Below are 23,431 nucleotides of genomic sequence, written 5' to 3' on the forward strand. Positions count from 1 at the left end.
TATCAGTTTATTCTTTCTACATGCTTCAGAACATTTTAAAGCCACATTGTGGCTTATGTACTATGTCTCACATACACAGATGATATGCTAAAGAAAACAAATAGAGGGAAGATTCTGTGAGATAAAGTTTTTGAAAGTAGTGAGAGACGTTGTAGTATAAATGTTTTGACAATCTGACAGGAAATATGTGGTTAACAGATAATCTTCAGTTTGGCAAATTGGGAACAAACAAAATGCAGAGATATTCACTATTAGAAATGTTCTTCACAACCACTTGCATCTTTTATATTTAAGAACATTACTTGATAAATGGAATGAAAATAGAGATCTGCTGATGAAAGGTTGGGAAGCTACTCCATCAGTAAATTTGAAATACACAGCTGCTGGAAACTGTGAATTTTATAAATTTTCAGCTTTCATTACAGGTTTCCAATAGATTAACAATATAATTTTGAAGGTCTTCCCTGAATTGCATTTGGACAAATAAAGAGTTTGCATTTAAAACAATAACTTGCATGTTCTCAGATGGTCCCAAAGAATGTCATGGCCAATTAAGTGGTTATTGTTCTAGTAAAGGGGAATATTACAATGCAAAGTACTTCCAAAATCAATGTGATAACTACAAGAGGTTATTTTGATGATCTTGGTAAAAAAAAATACTGTCCTGTAACATCAATCACTCTACTTTGAATAGTATTATCGGATATTCTATGTCTAAAGGGCAAAGAGCGTCTCAATTCAATCTCCCAACAATGGTACCTCTGACAATGAAGCTTTTTCTTGGTGTTCTGAATAGTTTCTTACTGTGCAATATGTGTCTTTGCTTCTATTAAAGTATCAGCCTTAATTATTGTTGGAGTCTCTGGAATGGCAAGCAAACTACAACCATCCAAATGAGGGATGAAGATGTTGAAAGTATGATGATCATGAACTAGAAAGGATCACAAACAAATTTCAATATGTGGATCTCATCAGCAGCATCATTATATGCCGTGTTGTATAACGTGAGCAATCCTGGTCTCCAAGACCATGATAGTTCATGGCAATTTTTTCTGCAGAATTGATTTGCCAGTGCCTTCTTCTGGGCAGTAACTTTACAACACTGGTGACCCCAGCCATTATCTATATTCTTCCGAGATTGTCTTCCTGGCTTCAGTGATCGCATAACCAGGACTTGTGATATGCACCAGCTGCTCATATGACCATCCACCACCTGCTCCCGTGGCTTCATGTAAGCATGATCAGTGGGGGGAAGGGGGCTAAGCAGGTGCTACATCTTGCCCAAGGGTGACCTGCAAGTTAGAGGAGGGAAGAAGTGCCTTACACCTTCTGTAGTAGAAACGTATCTCCACCCCACCACCCAGGTGGATCGCATGGAGGAGCAATATCAAGATATGGAAACATGGGTATTAAAGAGGAAATTTACAAGGATGTTGCCTGGATTGGGGAGCATGCCTTATGAGAACAGGTTGAGTGAACTTGGCCTTTTCTCCTTGGAGTGGTGGAAGATGAGAGGTGACCTGATAGAGGTGTATAAGATGATGAGAGGTATTGATGGCATGGATAGTCAGAAGCTTTTGCCCAGGGCTGAAATGGCTAGCACAAGAGGGCACAGTTTTAAGGTGCTTGGAAGTAGGTACAGAAGAGATGTCGGGGTAGGTTTTTCATGCAGAGAGTGATGAGTGCGTGGAAAGGGCTGTCGTTGACGGTGGTGGAGGCGGATACGATAGGGTCTTTTAAGAGACTCCTGGACAGGTACATGGAGCTTAGAAAAATAGAGGGCGATGGGTAACCCTAGGTAATTTCTAAAGTAAGTACATGTTCAGCACAGCATTGTGGGCCGAAGGGTCTATACTGTGCTGCAGGTTTTCTATGTTTCTAAATACAGTACTACACATTTCCATAGCAATCAATTGGTAATTGTTTACTATTGTCACATGTACTAAAGTACAGTGTAAAGCATTGTTTTGTACGCCATCCAGACAGACCATTCATTCCAATTATAAGTATATCAAAGTACTACAAAAGACAAAATAATAACAAAATATAGAATATAGTGTTACAGAGAATATAGTAGTTAGACTAACATACTGAGATTGATTGAGAAATCAAGAGTTCATCTTTATTGTACAAGAGATTTGTTCAAGAGTCTTATAACAGCAGTATAGAAGCTATTCTTGAGCCAGGTGGTACGTGTTTTTAAGCTTGGTATCTTCTGCACAATGGAACAGGGAAGAAGAAGGAAAGCCTTCCTACTGGGCAGGGGCTTGTAGTTCAGAGCTTACTCTCATACAAAGATAATGGATGATTTTCTGGATCTGGGCATGATGTTGGAGCAGAACAGTCAGCACCTGACTGTGCTACAACTTGCCCTAGGGCCCCTTGATCATAAATTACTGGCCTGAGATTGTGCCATTTCACTTTCTTTCAGTTTAACCAGCTCAAAGAAGGTGAGAAAAAAATTAAAAGGGGAATAAGTATATAATTGTCACTGTATTTTCATTAAAAAAATTATTTTGAAATATCCTGTACTTCTTTTTCTTATGTGCACTCACTCTAGGTTTTCAATGGTGGGGCTATAGAGCCAGTTTAAGTTTGATTTACTCAATTGCATCATCATCAGGCATTTTGTATTTACTACAGGTCCACATCAAAGCACAGTAGATTCAGATAAATTGGGACACTTCGGGACTAGTACACGTTAGCCCAATTGAGCGCCTGCCCCAAGTTTCATGGACGTAATTAAAAAGGTATGAAAAAGACAAACTACCATTTAACTGAGAAACAAATTATGTAATTTGAATAAATTAGAAATTTAGAATAAATTAGAACTCTGCCAAAGCTACTACAATATTATTTAAAAAGTGTTGTATTAGTTCCCAGTAGTTATCAACAGAGGAATATATTCAGTATACACTGACAGGTTCTTTTGATTGACTATAAGTGAACAAAATTAATGCTGATACATAGTGCAGATGGTGGACTGCCTTCAAATAGTGCTTTCAAGGATTGCATCCTCCAAATCTTCACTGTAAAATTTAAGATGATTGTTGATATTTTCAACTTCTTCATAGTTTCTAACTTATTGAAGTACAGAAATCATTTAATTTGCACTGTCAGCCATTTCTGGCACCTCCAAGCCTGAATGTTTGAAACTGCAGAGAGCAAAATATTTTCTGAATTGTCTTACTGTTAATTACTTGCCAACTATCAGTACCAAAAATTACCACTCTGAACACAAACACACGCAACTGACTATATTTAAGAACTATTCGCACTAAACACAGTGTAGTTTCTAACGGCCACACAATGAGCACCGTGACTCACACTAGTTAAAAATGTTCGGCAATCGTCTCCAGCTCCAATTAAACGGCATAGTGTCCAAAATAAATGAAGGAAATCACGGCTATTTTCTTGATTCTTTTTCTTCTTTAAGAGTTGTCCCATATGTGGCTGCCCTGATCAACTGATTGCTTAATTAACTGGAATCCACTGTATATTGTGTAATAGAATTTCTCTGCTTATATCTGTTTTCTAATTTTGTCTGTGAGTATTATGATATAAGTATTTGGTATTCAGCCATGACATTGAAATATACAGAGAATATTAAGCAGTTTAACTGTATCTGCAACGAGAAAAGCTGGTGTAGTATGAGAGCATTTTGGATCAGAAGACCATAAGAGATAGGAGCAGAATTCTGCCATTCAGCCTATTGAGTCCACTCCACCATTTGATTGTGGCTGATTTATTTTCCCTCTCAATCTCATTCTCTTGCTCTCTCCCAGTAATCTTTGACACACTGACTAATCAAGACCTTATCAACTTCCACTTTAAATATCCCAAATGACTTTGTCACCACAATCAGCTCTGGCAATGAATTTCACAGTTTCACTACGCTTTGACTAAAGATATTCCTCCTCATCTCATTTCTAAAGGTAGGTTCTTTCACTCTGAGGCAGTGCTCTTTGGTTATGAACTCTCCCACTATAGGAAACACCCTCTCTATGATCACTCCATCTAGACCTTTCAATATTCAGTAGGTTTCAGTGAGATCCCCCCTCATTCTTCTAAACTCCAGTGAGTACAGCACTCGTATGTTAATCACATCTTATTAAAGACTAAATGGCCTCTTCCTGATTTTTCTTGCTATGTTCTTAGTTCTAAATTTTCTTAGTTCATAGAATCAGAAGATACAGAATCCTTGTGGGTAGAGTTAAGAAACGGCTAGGTAAAAAGACCCTGATGGGAGTTATATGCAGGCCTCCGAAAAGCAGCCAGGATGTGGGGTTCAAGTTTTAAAGGGAAACAGAAAAGCCATGCAAAAATGCTTTAAATTACAATGGGAGAATGAAAAGCCATGTAAAAAGATCAGTAAACACGAGGAAATCTGCAGATGCTGGAATTTCAAGCAACATGCATAAAAGTTGCTGGTGAATGCAGCAGGCCAGACAGCATCTCTAGGAAGAGGTACAGTCGACGTTTCGGGCCGAGACCCTTTGTCAGGACCTGTTATGGGGTATTCATGAGGTATTTCAGTATGTCGGTAAATTGGGAAAATCACATTGATGCTGTATCCCAAGAGAAGGAATTTGTAGAATGCTTAGATTGATTTTTAGAGTAGTATGTGGTTGAGCCCACTTAGGGAAAAGGAAATTCTGGCATGGGAGGGGAATGTAATGAACAAGATTTGATTAAGGAGCTTAAGGTAAAGGAACCTTTAGAAGACAGTGATCATAATATGATAGAATTCACCATGCAGTTTGAGAGGGAGAAGCTGAAATTGTTTGCGTCAGTTAGTATGGGAAGTGAAAACGTAAAAGCAAATGAGAGGGCATACAATATGGTAAAAATTTGTGGGAAATTAGAGGACTGGGAAACACTTGAAAACCAATACAAGGCAACTGAAAGAAAGCAATATGGTGAGAAAAGATGTGATATGAAGGCACGGTAGGCAATGATATAAAAGAGAATACCAAAAATTTTCAGGTACATGAAGTATAAATGAGAGGCAAGAGTAATTATCAAACTGTTGGAGAGGTAGTAATGTGGGACAAGGGAATAGCAGACAACATGAATAAGTGTTTAGCATCCTACTTCACCTGAGAAGACACCTGCAGAATGCCAGAAGTTCAAGCGTGTCAGGGGAAAGAAGTGAGTGAAGGTGCTTGGGAAGCCAAAAGGTCTAAGTTACCTTGAAAGATGGACTGCACCCAGAAGTTCTGAAGGAATTAGCTGAAAAGACTATGGAGAAATTAGTAATGATCTTTCATGTATCAGTGAATTTTGTAATGGTTCTGGAGGGATTGGAAAATCGTGAATATCATTCTACTCTTTAGGAAGGGAGGGAGGCAAAAGACAGGAAATTATATGCCTGTTAGCCCGACATCAGTGGTTAGCAATATGTTAGCATTCCAGTATTAAGGAAGAGGTTTTGAGGTACATAAGAACATAAGAGATAGGAGCAGGAGTAGGCCATCTGGCTGGCTGAGCGTGCTCACCATTCAATAAGATCATGGCTGATCTGGCCATGGACTCATATCCACCTACCTGCCTTTTCCTCATAACCCTTAATTAACTTACTATGCAAAAATCTATCTAACCTTGTCTTAAATGTATTTACTGAGGTAGCCTCCACTGCTTCATTGGGCAGAGAATTCCACAGATTCACCACTCTCTGGGAAAAGCAGTTTCTCCTCATCTCTGTCTTAAATCTACTCCCCTGAATCTTGAGGCTATGTCCTCTAGTTCTAGTCTCACCTACCAGTGGAAACAACTTTCCTGCCTCTATCGTATCTATCCCTTTCATATTTTTATATGTTTCTATAAGATCTCCTCTCATTCTTCTGAATTCCAGTGAGTACAGTCCCAGGCGACTCAGTCTCTCCTCATAGTCTAACCCCCTCATCTCTGGAATCAACCTGGTGAACCTCGTCTGTACCGCCTCCAAAGTCAGTATATCCTTCCTCAAGTAATGAGACCAGAATTGCACACAATACTCCAGGTACCTCCTCACCAGTACCCTGGAGGCACTCAATAGAATAGGCTGAAGTCAGCATGGTTTCCTTAAGGGAAAAACCTTGCCTGACAAATTTGTTGAAATTCTTTGAGAATAGCACAAGTAGGGTAGACGAAGGAGAATTGGTGGATGTTATTCACTTAGATTTTCAGAAAGCCTTTGATAAGTTGCACACATGAGGCTGTTAAGAGCCCATGGTATTACAGGAAAGATACAAGCATAGCTAGAGCATTGGCTGGATTGGCAGGAGGAAAGAGTGAGAATAAAGGGAGCTTTTTCTGGTTGACTGCCAGTGACTTGTGTGTTCTGCAGAGGTCAATGCTGGGGTCCGCTTCTCTTTACATTGTATTTCAATGATTTAAATGGCAGAAATTATGGTTTTGTGGCTATGTTTGAAGACGATACGAAGATAGGTGGAGGGGGAGGTAGTGTTGAGGGAGAAGGGAGGCTACAAAAGGACTTAGACAGCTTAGGAGAATGGGCAAAGAAAGTGGCAGATGGAATACAGTGTCGGGAGTGTATGGTGTTACACTTTGGTAGAAGGAATAAAATCAGACTTACTTGGAGTATTGTAGGCAGTTTTGAGTCTCTTTTTTTAAAAGAATGTTCTGACATTAGAAAAGGTGCCTGGGAAGTTCACAAAAATGATTCTGGAAATGAAAGGCTTATCATATGAGAAGCGATTGATGTCTCTAGGTCTTTACTTGCTGGAATTTAGAAAAATGAGGCAGGATGTGGTGAGGATGTTTCCAATGGTGAGGGAGTCTAGGACCAGAGGGTATAGCCTCAGAATAGAGGAACGTCCATTTAGAATGGAGATGAGGAGGAATTTCTTCAGCCAGAGGCTGGTGAATCTGTGGAATTCATTGTCACAGGCCACTGTGGAGGCCAGGTCACTGGGTGTACTTAAGGCAAAGATTGATAGTTTCTTGATTAGTCAGGGTGTGAACAGTTACAGGGAGAAGGCAGGTAAATGGGGTTGAGCCATGATGAAATGGTGGAGTAGACTTGATGGGCCAAATGGCCTCATTCTGCTCCTAAGTCATAATTTATGTATTTTTTTTGTGTCTGCGATGTTGCTGAAAGCAAGTTTTTCATTGTACCTGTACCTCACTGTGCTTGTGCACGTGACAATACACACCACTTGGACAAAAAATCTTGAAAATTAAGCATCTATATATTAACAATCTATTTCAGTTATGCCTAAAGTTAATGCTTAATTTTTTTTTCCTGACAGCTGTGGGTTGACTTCAGTTGATGTTAACTAAGTAATTGGTGCTCGCCGCCTAATACCTGGGACAATTCAGCGGTGTGCAGTCTTTTCTCCATCTAATACAGTACGGTACGGGTGTGTATGTGTGCAGTGCCAATTACAGAAGATGAGGCGGTGTGCGCCACGTCATGGTTTTCTGGTGCTCATATTACATTGACGCACGCATATGCCGAACTTTCACACGGAAAAAAACAGTGGGGTGGTTGAAAGTAAGAAACAGAGATTGAGGGTCGAAGTTAGGCAGCTGAAGAAGACGAAGTGCGATTTTGGGGTGTGGAATTTTGCATTGATTTATTTGCATTGGAGAAAAGAAAAAAGAAGTTATATAAAGACCGGATGAGCAAGGAAGTTTTGCCCTATTCAGCTTTTCTTTTAGTTGGGATCTGCAAAGTTGCAAATGAGTAAAGGAGAGAGTTGTGTCCCGGAGACCCGAATAGTGAGGAACTCGTAGCCGCTGGCTTCAGGTCACTAAAGCTAGCGGAGCTGGTTCCTGTATCGTAACACATACAGGCACGCAGTCCAGTGAAGAGGAAGGCACTCCGGACGTGAGCAAGTGAAAAAAAAACACTGCAGAAAACTCGACGATTAAAGTGAGTCGGAAACCTGGGGTAAAACCTAAATTTTGATACTTCGATGATTGGTGTTTTTAGGATTCTTCAAACTAGGAACACTTTAAGCTGCAAGCCAGTCAAAGGTTGGTTGTCTTTTTTTATGTAGCTGCTAATGTCGAAAAATTGTCTGTTCTGCAATCTTTTTAACTTGTCCAGGAAGTGAATCGGCTTGCTTCACTAAGATATTTTCTGTCCGGTTTGCTATGTTTAAATAAATAAAAATTTACGCAAGTTGGTCTTCAACTTCGGCGAGTGTATTATAATGTGCCTGTACATATTAAACAATAATTTAAATTTGCGATCTGCTCCCTGAATGATCTGATAATGTCTACACTTGTTCATGGTAGGTAGAAAAAGCATGCTTTTAAAAAAAACGGATCCTAGCCTGAACTTTGTTTTCTTGCAATGAGGTGGTTTTTGGTCACTTTCAATTGATTGTAAGTATTTCGAGAAGATTGTTGTTGAGTGGGAAGGCTGAGGAGCAGGATAAAAATTCTGCGATTTGAACGGCGGACCTTGTCAGTCGTTGAAAAATCTGCTGAAATAGGGTTATGTCCGGACTATGCAAACATCCATAAATTATAAACAAATGCATTTCCTCACATGTTAGACGTCCCTTTGCAACAACTTATTTACAAGCTTGAGAAGCATTTCTTTGTCACAACAAATTTCTTCAGTATTTGCATGAACAAAATGGAGTAATCATTGTGCAATAACGAAATATTAATTTCTAAACTCTCAGATTGCTACGCACACTGCACATTCCTCTGGTGCAATGAACTTCTTAACATGAAAGTGCAGTAATGAATATTGGTTTCTTGAGGATTTTAAGGATATTAATACAAAGCAATTACTTTTAAAGACCATAAGATATAGGAGCAGAATTAGTCCATTTGGCCCGTCCAGTCTGCTTTGCCATTTCATCTTGGCTGATCCAATTTTCTTCTCAGCTTCAGTCTTCTGGCGTGTATCACTTCATCCTCTGACCAATTAATAATCTATCAACCTCTGCCTTAAATATACATAAAGACTTGCTCTCCAAAGCAGGCTGTGGCAAAGAATTCCACAGTTTCGCCCCTCTCTGGCTAAAGAAATTCCTCCTCATCTCCATTCTAAAAGGATGCCCCTCTATTCTGAGGCTGTGTCCTCTGTTCCTAGACTGTCCCACCACAGAAACCATTCTCTCCATATCCATTGTATTAAGGCCTTTCACTATTAAATAGATTTCAATTAGGTCCCTTCTCCTTCTGAGTTCGAGTGAATACAGGCCAAGAGCCATCAAACACTCTTCATATGACATCCACTCAGTCCTGGAATAATCTTTGTGAAACTCCATTGAACCCTCTCCAATTTCAGCATATCCTTTCTAAGATAAGGGGCCCAAAATTGCTCACAATAGTCCAAGTGAGGCCTCACCAGCTTGTAAAATTTCAGCATTACATCCTTGCTTTTATATTCTAGTCCTCTTGAAATGAATGCTAACGTTGCATTTGCCTTCCTCACCACCGACTCAACCTGCAAATAAACCTTCAGGGGATCCTGCACAAGAAGTCCAAGTTGCTTTGCGCCTTAGTTTTTTTTTGTATTTTCAATCCATTTAGAAAATAGTCAATCCCATTCATTTCTTCTACCAAAGTGCATGACCATATACTTCCCAGCACTGTATTTCATCTGCCATCTTTTACTGTCTATAAATTTTCCAATGAAGCCATCAATGCCAATATCCAAATCATTAACGTAACGTAAAAACAATCGGTCTCAACACAGACCCCTCTGGAACACTACTAGTCACTGGCATCCAGCCAGAAAAGGCTCCCTTTATTCCCATCTTTTCCTCTTGTCAAGCAGCCACTGCTTTATCCATTCTAGAATCTGTCCTGTAACACCATGGGCTCATAGCTTGTTAAGTAGCCTCATGTGTGGCACCTTGTCAAAAGCCTTCTGAAGATCGAAGTACATCTACTGATTTTGCTTTGTTTATCCTGCTTGTTATTTCTTCAAGGAATTCCAACAGTTTTGTCAGATAAAATTTTCCCTTGGGGAAACCATGCTGACTTCAGCCTATTTTATTATGTGCCCCCTGAGACCTCATCCTTAATTGGGGCATAATACTTTTCAGTTTGTCTTCCATTTTGTTGTCCCCCATTATTACCTCTCCACCCTCATTTTCCAATGGTCCAGTATCCACCTTTAGTTCTCTTTTACACTTTATATATCTGAAGAAACTTTTGGTATCTTCTTTAAGATTATTGGCTAGCTTACTTTCATATTCCACCCTTACCTTCTTAATGACTTTTTTAGTTGTCTTCTGTTGGTTTTTAAAAGCTTACTTCCTATTAAAGCTACACTGTCTTAACCCTGGATGTGCTGTCATTACCTTTGTAGCCGAAGGGTATACTTGAATTGCTTCTGCACGTGATGTTTTGAGCAATAGCTCAATCCCACCTTTTTAGGTGATTCATTGGAGCCAATGATGACCTGCTTTCACACCAGTACTGTAGATTCTAATGAAGCTATTGTGGGATCCTGGACTTGCCACTGTTGAGGCAGGTACCTGCTGGGAGATGGTGCACTCTTTCCATCATTCATGCTGGGCTTTGATATGTTCTGAACACAAGGTCTCATGGTTCTCAAACTACTCCAGCTCTTCATTGAGCAGCCATGGACTAGGAATTCCTGCTTGATGGTGAGAATGCTGCACATTTTCAAACAGACTGAGAATATCTTTGAATCTTTTCTGCTGTTCACCTGGCAATTCCTTGCCATAAAGTAACTTGAAGTAAAGTGCCTGCTGTTGGAATTTGGTATCAGCAATGTCCTGCCCATCAGAGCCAACTGAATTAACGGCGCCTCAGTGCTGGGGTTGTACGTGTTGCTTGCTTACTTAAGCCCTTTACCCCTACTGGGGCACAGGTTAATGACAGCAGCTTCCCAGTCCAGAGCTAGTCTTTCAAGTTGTCCGTATGTTAGCCCATCTTTGAAGACCCTTCCTCTTCCAGGAATGAGATCTTTGGAGCGACTCTGGGTTTTCAGTGGGATATAGTTGCTAGCCCCATGCCCAACCTGTCTCCTTTCACGGTCAAGTTTGGGACCATCCACGGCAGAGTAGTTGTAGGTGTAAGGCTGCTCACAATAATTCACTTGTCAATTTGGAAGTATTATGAAGGGAAAGTCTGTGGTTATCTTGCATCACCTTGAGATATTGTCTATAGATAGTTCAAGTTCAGTTTCTCCAACATCCGACCTATTGGTCATTAGATTTTCCGTTGAACCTCATTGTTCAGGTGTCTGTAGAAAGGACTTGCTTCCCTTTGGGCAATTTCTAATCCAGGGACATTTCATTTACAATGAAATAGCGCTAAAGTAACCCGGTCGTTCTCATCAAACTAGTCCAAGTGTTTTCTTCTGGGAAAATCAAGAGTCCCTTCATAGGTGTTCAAAATGCTGGATTTTGTAGAGATCCAACTGTTGTGGCACCACAATTTTGGGGCATGCTACCTCAAGATGACAGAGCAACCTAGGTGGTAGTCAGCTCTATCAAGCTGATGGTAATGCAGATGCCTTTGTAATTTCACGTGAGTGTGAGGTTGGGATTATTTACACCTACTATGCAAAGAACTGGAGGTGTGTCAAAGCCAAAGTCAATGTTGAGTTTATTGTCAAATGCATAAGTTCAGTAATGAGCTTACTCACAGCAGTATTTCAGGCACATAGCATCACATAAGCAGTATTTACAAGAAAAACATCAATTGAACATAAGTTATATATAATTTTTACAAGAAGAAACACAATTAGAACAAAAAAATGAAGTCTATTTTAGTGCAAAATGATCAAAGTGACCATTCTTGCTGTTTCCACAACATTCTCCAAATCCACTGGAGGATGAGTGAATCAATGTTGGCATCCTTTCCAGTCCACGATTGAGGTCCTGGGCAGGTAAATTGCATTCATGACTTCAGACTCTTAAAATAGTTAATCTGTTCCAATCTGGTGTGATAGATAATCCATTGTGGGAAGAAATCGCTAGGTAGACACTGAAAAAGTTCCAGTATGTTTCCAAAGCCTCCTTCAAAAACTGCAGCTTCTTACTTGTTCCGTGCCTCATGAAACACTGAGAATGCAAAGAGAGCATTTCCCAAATTGCTCACCTAAGGCGGCTCATGAGGATCTCATATTTGCTTCTATCGAAATTTAGAACCCATAGAACAAGAGTGGAAACAAATACTAATGGACTGCCCAGGAAGTACAGTATGGTCTTTCTTTCATATATTACTTCTATGTGATTATTTCCTTAAGTCATCATTTAGAATATGTTAGTCATCATTTCAATTAATATCCTAATACATTTATGTATTACATTGTCAATCATCATTATGTTTATATGATACCACCATTGTTAATCAACATTGTCTTATTCAATTCAAATGGTAGTTTGTTTAGTATACAGTAATAAGAACATTGTGAAAATTTAGTACAATAAAGGTATGAGTGGAATCCTTGTGGTCTCAGTGTGTTCAATCAATGATTGATAAGTAATTGGCTTTTTAATGTGTTTTGTAAGTCTGGTTTTAATTGTTCCTCACTGATGCTCTGTTCAAATGTGCAAAATGTGAAGTATATGGCTAAATACTTGCAACTTCTTTCTATCATTATTAAAAATGTTTTCTGCACTTATTTTGGTAGCTTAACATAATTTTGTTCGGTGAGCTCACTCCTTCGAAAGTCTGTTAATGCTGAGACAGTTTCAGCCTTCAAGGCAGACACTTTTTGTTTGGTGATGGCCTCAAGGCAAATGGAATAAAAATGGGAAAATAGAGTTGGGATGCCGATCAACTAATATCTGACTACATGATGTTGCCAGTCTGAGAGAGTGAATGACACAGTATATACTGTCACTATTTTTCCATGAAATCTTTTGTAATAGTGATGGTGAGAAAACCCTAGATTTTAGTTCTTCTTTTCCAGTCCCCATGCTTTCAAGAGTATGTTTTCATGAATACTTAGAATCCACACTCGGAAATTACAGTTTTAATATCCTCCACCTCTCTACCTCTTGGAAAGAAATCGTAAGAAACCTTTGGTCAATGCCCTTAATGGACTGGCATCCATTTTGTTTAATTGTTTGGGCTCTTTTGCAATTTTTAAAGGATATATCAAGTTGTTGCTTTGTTTACAATATTGATGAATTGACATAATGCAACATTACCAGGTAGATGAACTTGTAGCACAGTTACAGATTGGCATGTTTGATGTTGTAGGCATCAGTGAATCATGGCTGAAATAAGATTATAGCTGGGAGCTTAATGTCCAATAAAAGATATTATATAGAAAGGACAGGCAGGAAGGCAGAGGGTGTAGCATTGCTCTGTTCATTAAAAAGTGAAAAGTAAAAAGTGAAATCAAATCAAATGACATAGGGTTGGAAGGTGTTGATTCACTGTGGATAGAGCTAAGGATTTGCAAGGGTAAAAAGATCCTGAAAGGAGTTTTATACAGACCCCCAAACAGTAGTAAGGATGTGGTCTGCAAATTACACAGGGAGTTAGAAAACGTATGCCAAAAGGGCAATGTTACAATCATCATGGGGGACTTCAATATGCAGGTAGATTGGGAAAATCAGGTTGGTGCTGGATTCCAAGAGAGGGAAATCCTAGAGTGCCTATGAGATGGCTTTTTGGAGCGGCTTGTGGTTGAGCCCACAAGAGGATCAGCTATTCTGGATTGGGTGTTGTGTAATGAACCGGACCTGATTATAGAGCTTAAAGTAAAAGAACTTCAGGGAAAGTGATCATAATATGATTGAAGTCACACTGAAATTTGAGAAGGAAAAGCTAAAATCAGATGTACAGTATCAGTATTATAGTGGAGTAAAGGGAGTTACAGAGCCATGAAAGAGGAGTTGCCCAGAATTGATTGGAAAAAACACTAGCGGGGATGACAGCAGAGCAGCAGTGGTTGGAATTTCTGGAAGCAATTTGGAAGGCAGAGGATATATGCATCCCAATGAGGAAGAATAATTCTAAAGAAAATATGACACAACTGTGCCTAACAAGTTAAATCAAAGCCAACATAAAAGCCAAAGAGAAGACATATAGTAGAGGAAACATTAGTGGGAAGTTAGAGGATATGATAGGTTTTAAAAAACCATCAGAAGGCAACTAAAAAAGTAATTAAGAAGGTAAAGATTGAATATGAAAGTAAGCTAGCCAATAATATTAAAGAGGATGCCAAAAGTTTCTTCAGATACATAAAGTATAAAAGAGAGGCAAGAGTGGATATCAGACTGCTGGAAAATTATGCTGGAGAGGTAGTAATGGGGGACAAGGAAATGATGGATGAAGAAAATAAGTATTTTGTATTAGTCTTCTCTGTGGAAGACACTAGCAATATGGTGGAAGTTCCAGTTGTCAGAAGTGATGTATTATGTGAAGTTACATTTCTAGAGAGAAGGTTCTTGGGGAAACTGAAAGGTCTAAAGGTAGATAAGTGACCTAGACTACATGGTGTATATCCCAGGTTCTGAAAGAGGTGGCTGAAGAGATGGTGGAGGCATTAGTTATGATCTTTAAGAATCAATAGATTCTGGAATGGTTCCAGAAGACAGGAAAATTGCAAATGTCGTTCTACTCTTCAAGAAGGGGGAAAGGCAGAAGAAAGGAAACTATAGGCCAGTTAGCCTGACTTGAGTGGTTGGGAAGATGCTGAAACGGATTATTAAGGATGTGGTCTCAGGGTACTTGGAGGCACATGATGAAATACGCAGTAGTCAGCATGTTTTCCTCAAGGGAAAATCGTGTCTGACAAATGTGTTGGAATTTTTTGAAGAAATAACAAACAGGATAGACAAAAAGAGAATTGGCTGATGTTGTGTAGTTGGATTTTCAGAAGGCCTTTGCCAAGATGCCACACATGAGGCTGCTTAACAAGCTATGAGTTCATGGTATTATAGGAAAGATTCTAGCATGGATAAAGCAGTGGCTGATTGACTAGAGGCAAAGAGTGGGAATAAGGGGAGCCTATTCTAGTTGGCTGCCAGCGACTAGTGGTGTTCCTCAGGGGTCTGTGTTGGGACCAATTCTTTTTACGTTATATGTCAGTGATTTGGATGATGGCTTTGTTGGAAAATTTTGCAGACAATATGAAGATAGGAGGAGGTACAGGTAATTTTGAGGAAATGGAGAGACTACAGAAGGATTTAGACGGATGAGGAGAATGAGCAAGGAAACTGCAGATGGAATACAGTGTCGGAAATTGTGTGGCCATTCACTTTGGTAGAAGAAATGAAAGAGTTGACTATTTTCTAAATGGAGTGAAAATATAAAAAACTGAGGTGCAAAAGGACTTGTAGGTCCTTGTGCAGGATTCCCTAAAAGTTCATTTGCGGTTTGAGTCTGTGGTGAGGAAGGCAAATACAATGTTAGCTTTCATTTTGAGAGGACTAGAATATAAAAGCAAGGATGTAATGTTGAAACCTTAGAAGCTGGTGAGGCCTTGCTTGGAGTATTGTGAGCAGTTTTGGGCTCCTTATCTTAGAAAGGATGTGCTGAAACTGGAGAAGGTTCAAAGGAGGTTCAAGAAAATGATTCCATGATTGAATGGCTTGTTATATGAACAGCATTTGATGCCTGTATTCACCAGAATTCAGAAGAATTAGTGGTGACCTCTTTGAAACCTATCAATTGGTAAAAGGCCCTGATAGGGTGGATATGGAGATGTTTCCTGTGGTGGGAGAGTCTTAGACCAGAGGACACAGCCTCAGAATAGAGGGGCGCCCTTTTAGAATGGAGATGAGGAATTTCTTTAGCCAGGGAATGGTGAATCTGTGGAATCCTTTGCCACAGGCAGCTGTGGAGGCCAAGTCTTTATGTATATTTAAGGCAGTGGTTGATTGATTCTTGATTGGTCTCTGCATGAAGGAATATGGGGAGAAGGCAGGAGATTGGGGCTGAGAAGAAAATTCAATCAGCCATGATTAAATGACAGTGCTTACTCAATGGGCCAAGTGGCCTTATTCTGCTTCTGTCGTTTATGGTCTATTACTGTTTAAATTGTTAGTTGGTTACTTTGTTCACATGTTATTTTTGCCCAAGTATGATTTCTAAGCTTAAATGGATAGCATAGAGATCAGATCTAGGATAACTTTGCCTTTAGCTGATGTTAGTTCAGTCTATTTTAAAACCTTCTAATTTGCATTTCACTATTCTGAAGGAAATAGTGAATCCTTTTCTGACAATGATACAGACTCTCATGTGTTAATCTCTCTGATGGATGCATAGATAGTCCTGTTAATTGTTGTTGACAGCCAAGACTGCTTAATCTTACCTGATTTTCAGATTTGTGTACTTTCTGGCAGAAACTAATGGCTGACGCATAGGATGAGGCCACTAGTCTAGCCCTTTTTTTTATTTCCTTAATAAGAGGCTAGGGAAGCACGTTGTTGCAACATGTTTTGTTATCCTGGCTTGAAACAAAACAATTCATTTCAGGTTGAATATTGTACTTGGAATCATTTAAGCAGCTAAACTGGGTCCTTGATACCTTTATCTTCTGGATAATATTTGGATTCTTTCTGGGAATATTAAACTTATGATAACTGGTTAGATAATTGTATAAAGCCACATACTGAACTGGAATTAAAAGTGAATGGGGAGTCAGAATTTGGACTGTAGTCCGGATGAGTACATTTGGTTATAGAGCACATTTCAAGTGTTCTATAGATGTTAACAAGCAACAAATATTTAACTATGCTTCCTAAATGCCTGACGATATTTTATATGATAGCGTATCACACCTAACTGCTGTTTATTCACCCACGGACTGTGCATAATTTTGTGTTAAATAAATAGGCTGTTTCCTTATATTCTTTCACAGTGTAAGAGGGATTTCAATTTTTCTTTTCAAAGCGTCCCTGCAATTTGATTTTGTTTTGAAAATAGACGGAGTTGTGAAGAGAGAGTCCAGGTACTGCATGGTTTTCCCTGTGCTCCGAAAGGCAAAATAAAATGGAAGAGCGTATAAGAAAGATCAAAGTCCAGGGAATTCAAAAATCAGTCCTTTTGTGGCTACGTGTGGGCTGCAGAATATTTTGGCTGTGGGTAGTTGTGCAATTCCAAGAAACAGAAGGGAAGAATGATACTGCAGTCAAAATAAATCTGGCAAAGTCTGTACTGCTGTGCAGTTATTTATTCTTCTTATGTGACCCTCTCCCTATTCGTTAGACAGAGGCATTGACCTAAAGAAGTTTAAAAAGAATCATAAGCCATTTGTAAGTTTTAAGGCTAATTCTCCGGTATTGTGTTTCTATAAAAGGATAAGCAAACTAGCAATTAGTGACCCTTTTTACAATATTCCATATGTACGATGGCCAGTGAAGTTATTCTTACAAGTAGTAATGAGATAATGATGGAATAATGGAAAGGATGACAGAGAAACACCCCTTCTTTCCAAAAGAGTCCAGTGAGATCTTTTAGATCTCCTTGAGAAGCGAGCAGGGACTGAGGTTTAATGAATAATCTGAAAAATGACAGGGCCTTCAGTCAGGTGGGTGAGTGTTAGTTAGGACCATATTAATAAAACATTCCACTTCTGAAAATTGTTTTGTGGCAATGGAAGCATTCGTTTGCAAGATTTCCATTTGGTGCAGTGGATTTCCAACTTGATACCTCCAATAATGCAGCATTTCCTTAGTAATGCACAGGAAAATGAGTAAATTTTGTTTATTTTTATAATCCAGGCCATTCTAACAAGGTCAGCAATTATTGCCCATCCCTATTGGTCTTGAGAAGGTAACGTCCATCCATTGAGAAAACACTTACAATGGTGCTAATTAGAAAGATCCAGAACAGTGAAGAAATCTGATATATTTTCAAGTCAGATGATATGTGATATGAAGAGAAATCCTCAGGTGACAGTGTAAGATAAAACTTTATTTATCCCAAAGGAAATTAATGTTACAAGTTTGCTCAGTCAGAAATATATACTTTAAAATACAAAATGTAACCATTGAGATATGAAAAAGAATACAAAATGTGCATTAAAAAGTAATAGTGCCAGATTCACATGTCCAATGAAACCATATACTTATATACTTAAGGAGGAGGAGTTGTAGAGTCTTAAAGCCACAGGGAGAAAGGATCTCCTGTGGTGTTCAGTGGTGCACTTCAGTGGAATCAGTCTATTACTAAAGGTGCTCCTCTGTTTGTCCAGTATGTCATGGAGGGGGTGAGAGGGATTGTCCATAATATTCTGTAGCTTCTGCAGCATCCTCCTCTCAGACACAACCTCCAGGGAATCCAGTTCCACCCCCAGAACAGAACCGGCCTTCCTGACGAGCTTATCGATCTTATTGGCGTGAGCTGCTCTCACCCTGCTGCCCCAGCAGACTACGGCAAAGAACAGAACGTTGGCCGCCATTGAGTTGTAGAGCATCTGCAGCAAAGTACTGCAGATGTTGAATAACTGGAGCCTCCTCAGGAAGTACATTCAGCTCTGTCCCTTCTTGTACAGAGCCCCTGTGTTTTTATTCCAGTCCAGTTTATTGTCTAGGTGAGTTGCCAGGTATTTGTAGTCCCAGACGACTACCGCATCGGTTCCCTTGATGGAGATGGGAATGCAGGGTGTTTTCACCTTTCTGAAGTCCACCACCAACTCCTTTGTCTTAGTGATGTTGAGCTGCAGGTGATTCAGCCCACAACTGCCGAATCGTCTGAAAACTTCTGCAGGTGGCAGGACTTGGAGTTGTATCTGAGGTCGAAGGTGTAGACGGTGAACAGGAAGGGGGACAGGACAGTCCCCTAAGGTGCCCCTGTGCTTCCAACCACAGTGTCTGAATCACAGCTCTGCAGTCTCACATACTGTGCCGTCTGGACACGTAGTCTGTAATCCAGGGCACTAGTAGAGCATCCACCTGCATCTCCATGAGCGTACTCCCTAGTAAAACATGTTGTATGATGTTAAAAGCACTGGAGAAATCAAAGAACACAGTGCTGCCCAGTTCATCCAGATGGGTGTAAGCCCATTGAAGCAGGAAGGTAATGGTGTCCTTAACTCCAATAGGTGGTTCATAAGCAAACTGCAGGAGCTGGAGTGATGGATTTACGATGGTACAGAGGTGTCTCCGGACCAGTCTCTTCTCGTGATTTCATGATTTGTAATGGTTTCCATGTGCTTTCTGCTGTTGTCCTCCTTGGTAGTGGAGTTCATGCATTTTAGTCTGATATAGCAGACTTGTGGAGGTGCACAGCATTTTGCAGATCATACACACTGCAGCCCTGGTGACCCATTGTTGCGAGGCATGAACGTTTAGAGTGGTAGGTGTGAATGTCAGTAGGTTGATTTGCACTGGATGGTGCCAAGCTTATTGCATGCTGTTAGAGCTGCATCTGCAAAGGCAATTGGAACACATTCCATCTCATTGCCTTTGGGCTGTCAGGTGGTGAGTCACTCCTTACAGGAAACTCAGCCTCTGACCTGTTGTAGCTACGTTACAACATTCATAAAGTTGATCCAGATTACCTCTTGTCCAGTTGATGGTGAAGGATTTGGCTACAGGCATCTCATTACATGTAAAGGGTAGGTGGCCAAATTTTCCCTTTATGGAGTTGGCAGTTTGATGTTCAAATGTTTCCAGCCACTTAGCAGTCCATGTTTGAATATTCTCTTGAAAGCTGTGATGCAGGTTGAAGATGTGTGGTTTTGGCATTGGTAAGCACATTATTAGTAGATGCTGTTGATTATACTTTCACTGATAATTGATGATTAACTGTTTTGCATTTTCCCTGTTTAATGCAGTCAGAAAATAGCTGGGCATCTTTCCATTTGGAAAGGATGCTAGTGTTGTAACTGTACTGGAACAGTTTTGCTAGAGGTGGAGCTAGTTCTGGAGCACCAATCTTGTGACTTCTTAGCCTTTGCTACACTGAATGCTGAACAACTGTATGACCATTCTAAAAATATTAGATCACTGCCATTTTGGAAAATAAGGAAACAAAACACTAAATAATACAGCTTGCATTGAGCCTTGATGTTTTTGAAAAATATAATAAATGGTACAATTGTTTCAAGACCATATACCTAAGTTCATTTGGCTGTTAATAAGAAAACTATAGTGATTTTATAATTGGCTCAGTTTTACAATGTTTTTGACTTCCTTTTGGATCTTTAAAGCTTGGGCAAAGTTGGTTTAGTTTCATCCATCGATTTATAAAGGGAACTTATGCCATGAGTAACTGTATTCTTTGTACATCAGAATTTGCAAAAACTTGTTTCATTCATTTTGGCACCATTTTAGAGCTGAATTTATTCTTAGTTTTGTTTAGTCTTTTGCTGGTTGGAGTTATTCCAGAAAACATGCCAAATTTTGTTAATTATAATCTACCCTGAAAGATTTGGGAACCTTTTGACCAGATAGTGGTTCAGTAAGTAGATTCACTATATTCTTCTGATAGAATCATCTAACACAGAAGGAACCCATCTGGAGGAATAACAGGATTCCATTCTTTACCTTGCCACTGAACCTGTTTCCATCACAATTTTAGCTATACATTCTAAATCTTAAAGACAACTAAAAAAAAGTCAATTTAAACGTCAATTATTTTAAAGATAAGAATGGTCTCTATTATTTCCATTGCCAGTAGGTGCAGCAATCGCCATTCATACCTAAATCCCATAGATTAAGGATTAAGGTCTTTCATTGATTCTGTTATGGATTTATTGGGTATGCCTGCAAGAAAATAAAACTCAGGGTTGTATATGGTGACGTATGTGTGCTTTGATAATAAATATACTTCAAAATTTTTGAACCTTCATTAAAAATATCTGGTCTCATCTAGTAAACGATTTTTATACTTTTTATACCCAAGGATTTGTCAATCACTGGTCTTAGAGATGATGTGATCTTTAGAACAGCATTTAGTTCAGCGAACATCTAAACCAGTGAGACGTTCTCTATCGGAATCTGGAGCTTATCTGAATCCAGCAAGTAAGAGTGTAGCTTCTCAGATGATCAATTTGAAATATCTTCAGTGAAATATTTATAGTTACTAATTTATAAGCTCATAAAATCATGCTAATGAGATGCCATTGTTGAGGAAGATTGGAAAAGGAAATTGTTAAGTCTTGGATCTCCAGGTTTCCAAACTACTCCAACCACCATTCACCATTCACCAACCAGATGGAGAGACAGACAAGTAAGTTGTCCAGCTAGAAAATGTTGTGAGCCATCACCTTGTATAAACAGGGCAGCTTAGGATGCTGTCCATTCAGTGTGTTAGCAGATGATTCAAGATTATTTGAAAATTGATAGCCTGATGATGTGGATGACTTAATTCCTTGCCCTGATGATGGTTTAATAACTTGACGGGGAATTGCTTGTACATTAGATTTGTGGAATTGAAAAACAGACTGCATATATGACTCACTGCAACTGTCTGTACACTCCTAAATGGGCAAGTGTAGTCTCTCATATTTCCTGTCAGTTGAGGGGTTAGCCACTCATAACGGGAGATCCCTCATTTTACTATTTAAATCAGGATGTATGCTTCATATATTTTTCACTTTTCCAGTTTTACTAGTGAGCAGTTGGGTTTCCCAGATCTAGGCAAATCTAGCAGTTATCAAGCAGTGTAAGATATTCATGGAAGGGGCGGGAGCATTGTAATGCTGTGGATGATAAAGAGCAGGAGTGCTTTCCCCAGTGCTCCAACAGATTATTAACCATCCCAACAATAGTCTAATTGTGTTCTCATAGTTTATCCTATGGTCTCCTTGGCTCATGATGTACCCCTTTTGCTTATTCCATTTCCTTGCTCCTTCCTGATACTCACAGTATTTGCCTTACTTTTCTTGAATTGAATTCCCTTTTATTTTCAAGCTTCTCTGTTGCAGCCTTGTGCCACGGGCTTGCCTACTTGACATCAGCCAGTTTCTCAAGCAGGCTGGCTGCGGTCAAACAAAAGATTTTAAAATTAGCTCTCAGTTCCTGCCTTTACATTTAGCAGAACACGCTGTAGCCATTCTTCCAGGTTTGCTAAGGCAAAACATCTTCCCTGTCTCCCCTAAGTTATCAGGACCATAATGTAAGAAGCCATTTTATGAATTTGTGTCTGTGTGTGTGTTTGTGATTAATCTGATTTCAAACTCAATGAACTTTTGTAAACAGATACATAAATCAGAAGTAAAATGTCCCTGTAGTTTTCTTTCTGGTATTTTTCTTTTGGTGTAATGGAACATTTGATGGTGAGATTTGGCTGCAGTTGAAGAACCTGATTCACAACAGATGGACTGTAACATCACTCGTTCTCACATTGTGATTAGAGGGCACAGTAATACTGTTTTCTGCAAACATTGCCAAAGTTGCATAGTGTTCTGTTAATGAGAGCAAAATATATTTAGTCACCCAAGGGGATTGATTGCATTGAATCTGCTTCGTAGTATTCACTAGTTCCACAATTGGAATTAAAGTAACTACCCTGGGAAATTTGGATGAAATCAGAAAGCTTCATTGCATATTTTAAAAAAAGTTGGTACTTCTGTGTTTTGAGAATTTGCAACTCAACAAATTCTTTCTCTCTGGTAGCAATGACATACCGCATAGACTTTTATGTACTCAATGCACATCTTCTTTCTTTCTGTGTGAGTTCCAAAAGCAATGGTTACTTGGATGTTCCACTGTTGAGTCATAGAGTTGTGCAGCACAGAAACAGGCCCTTCAGCCCAACTGTTCAGTGCTGACCAAGATGCCCATGATAGAGGGGAATGTTAAAGCCAAATCCAATCATATTCTAACCAATGATCTTTTTCCATTGGAGCCATGGTATGTGTATACCAGCAGAATTCCAGAAGTGTTGAGAGCAAATGCTTTGACTTTACCACTGTCTGGCAGAGACCAATTAAAAAGATTGGAGTATGACTGGGTCCTTGGACTGTATGGATTAGGCACTCGCTTAATGTCAGTTTAACAACAGAGTAGATTTAGGGTTGACATAAGTTTTTACTTCGATGCAACTGGGAAAGTCGATGCAAATGGCAGAACTACTATATGTTGCACTGATTTCACCGTCTTGTATTTGTTTTATTATCTAGAATTTATTTAAATTTTACATCCATCCCGCAACATGAGGGAGTAAAAATCTTTGCATTATGACTCTGTTGCAATGTACAGACATGTGAATTTAAAAGTTTGATGGCTTGTAGAAAGAAGCTATCCCATAGCCTGCTGGTCCTGCTTTAATGCTGCGGTACTGTTTGTCAGACGGAAGTAGCTGAAATGGTTTATGGTTGGGGTGACTGGTGTCCCTGATGATCTTCCAGGCCTTCTTTTTGCACTTGCTGCTATAAATATCCTCACAGGAGGGAATTTCACATCCACAGATGCACTGCGCTGTCTGTAGCACTCTTTGCATTGCCATGCGAAAAAGGTTGGTGCAGTTCCCATACCAGGCGGTGATACAGCCAGTCATTATGCTCTCAATGGTGTCCCTGTAGAAGTTCTTGAGGATTTGGTTGCCCATGCCGAACTTCTTCAGTCGCCTG

General features: G+C 39.5%; 1 protein-coding gene across 2 annotated transcripts in view; it reads left to right on the forward strand.

The window, feature by feature from the left end:
• The first annotated feature begins 7,450 nt into the window (after positions 1–7,450).
• The window catches only part of map3k22 (mitogen-activated protein kinase kinase kinase 22), a 114,348-nt gene continuing 98,367 nt past the window's right edge, over positions 7,451–23,431 (forward strand). Inside the window, exon 1 of one of the 2 annotated variants that reach the window (XM_063057596.1) lies at positions 7,451–7,983. The gene's annotated coding sequence lies outside the window, so the exon portion shown is untranslated. The remainder of the gene's footprint in view (positions 7,984–23,431) is intronic. The other variant, XM_063057606.1, reaches the window with a different exon arrangement.

This window comes from Mobula hypostoma, chromosome 1 (genome assembly GCF_963921235.1).
Source record: "Mobula hypostoma chromosome 1, sMobHyp1.1, whole genome shotgun sequence".
NCBI classification, from domain to species: domain Eukaryota; kingdom Metazoa; phylum Chordata; class Chondrichthyes; order Myliobatiformes; family Myliobatidae; genus Mobula; species Mobula hypostoma.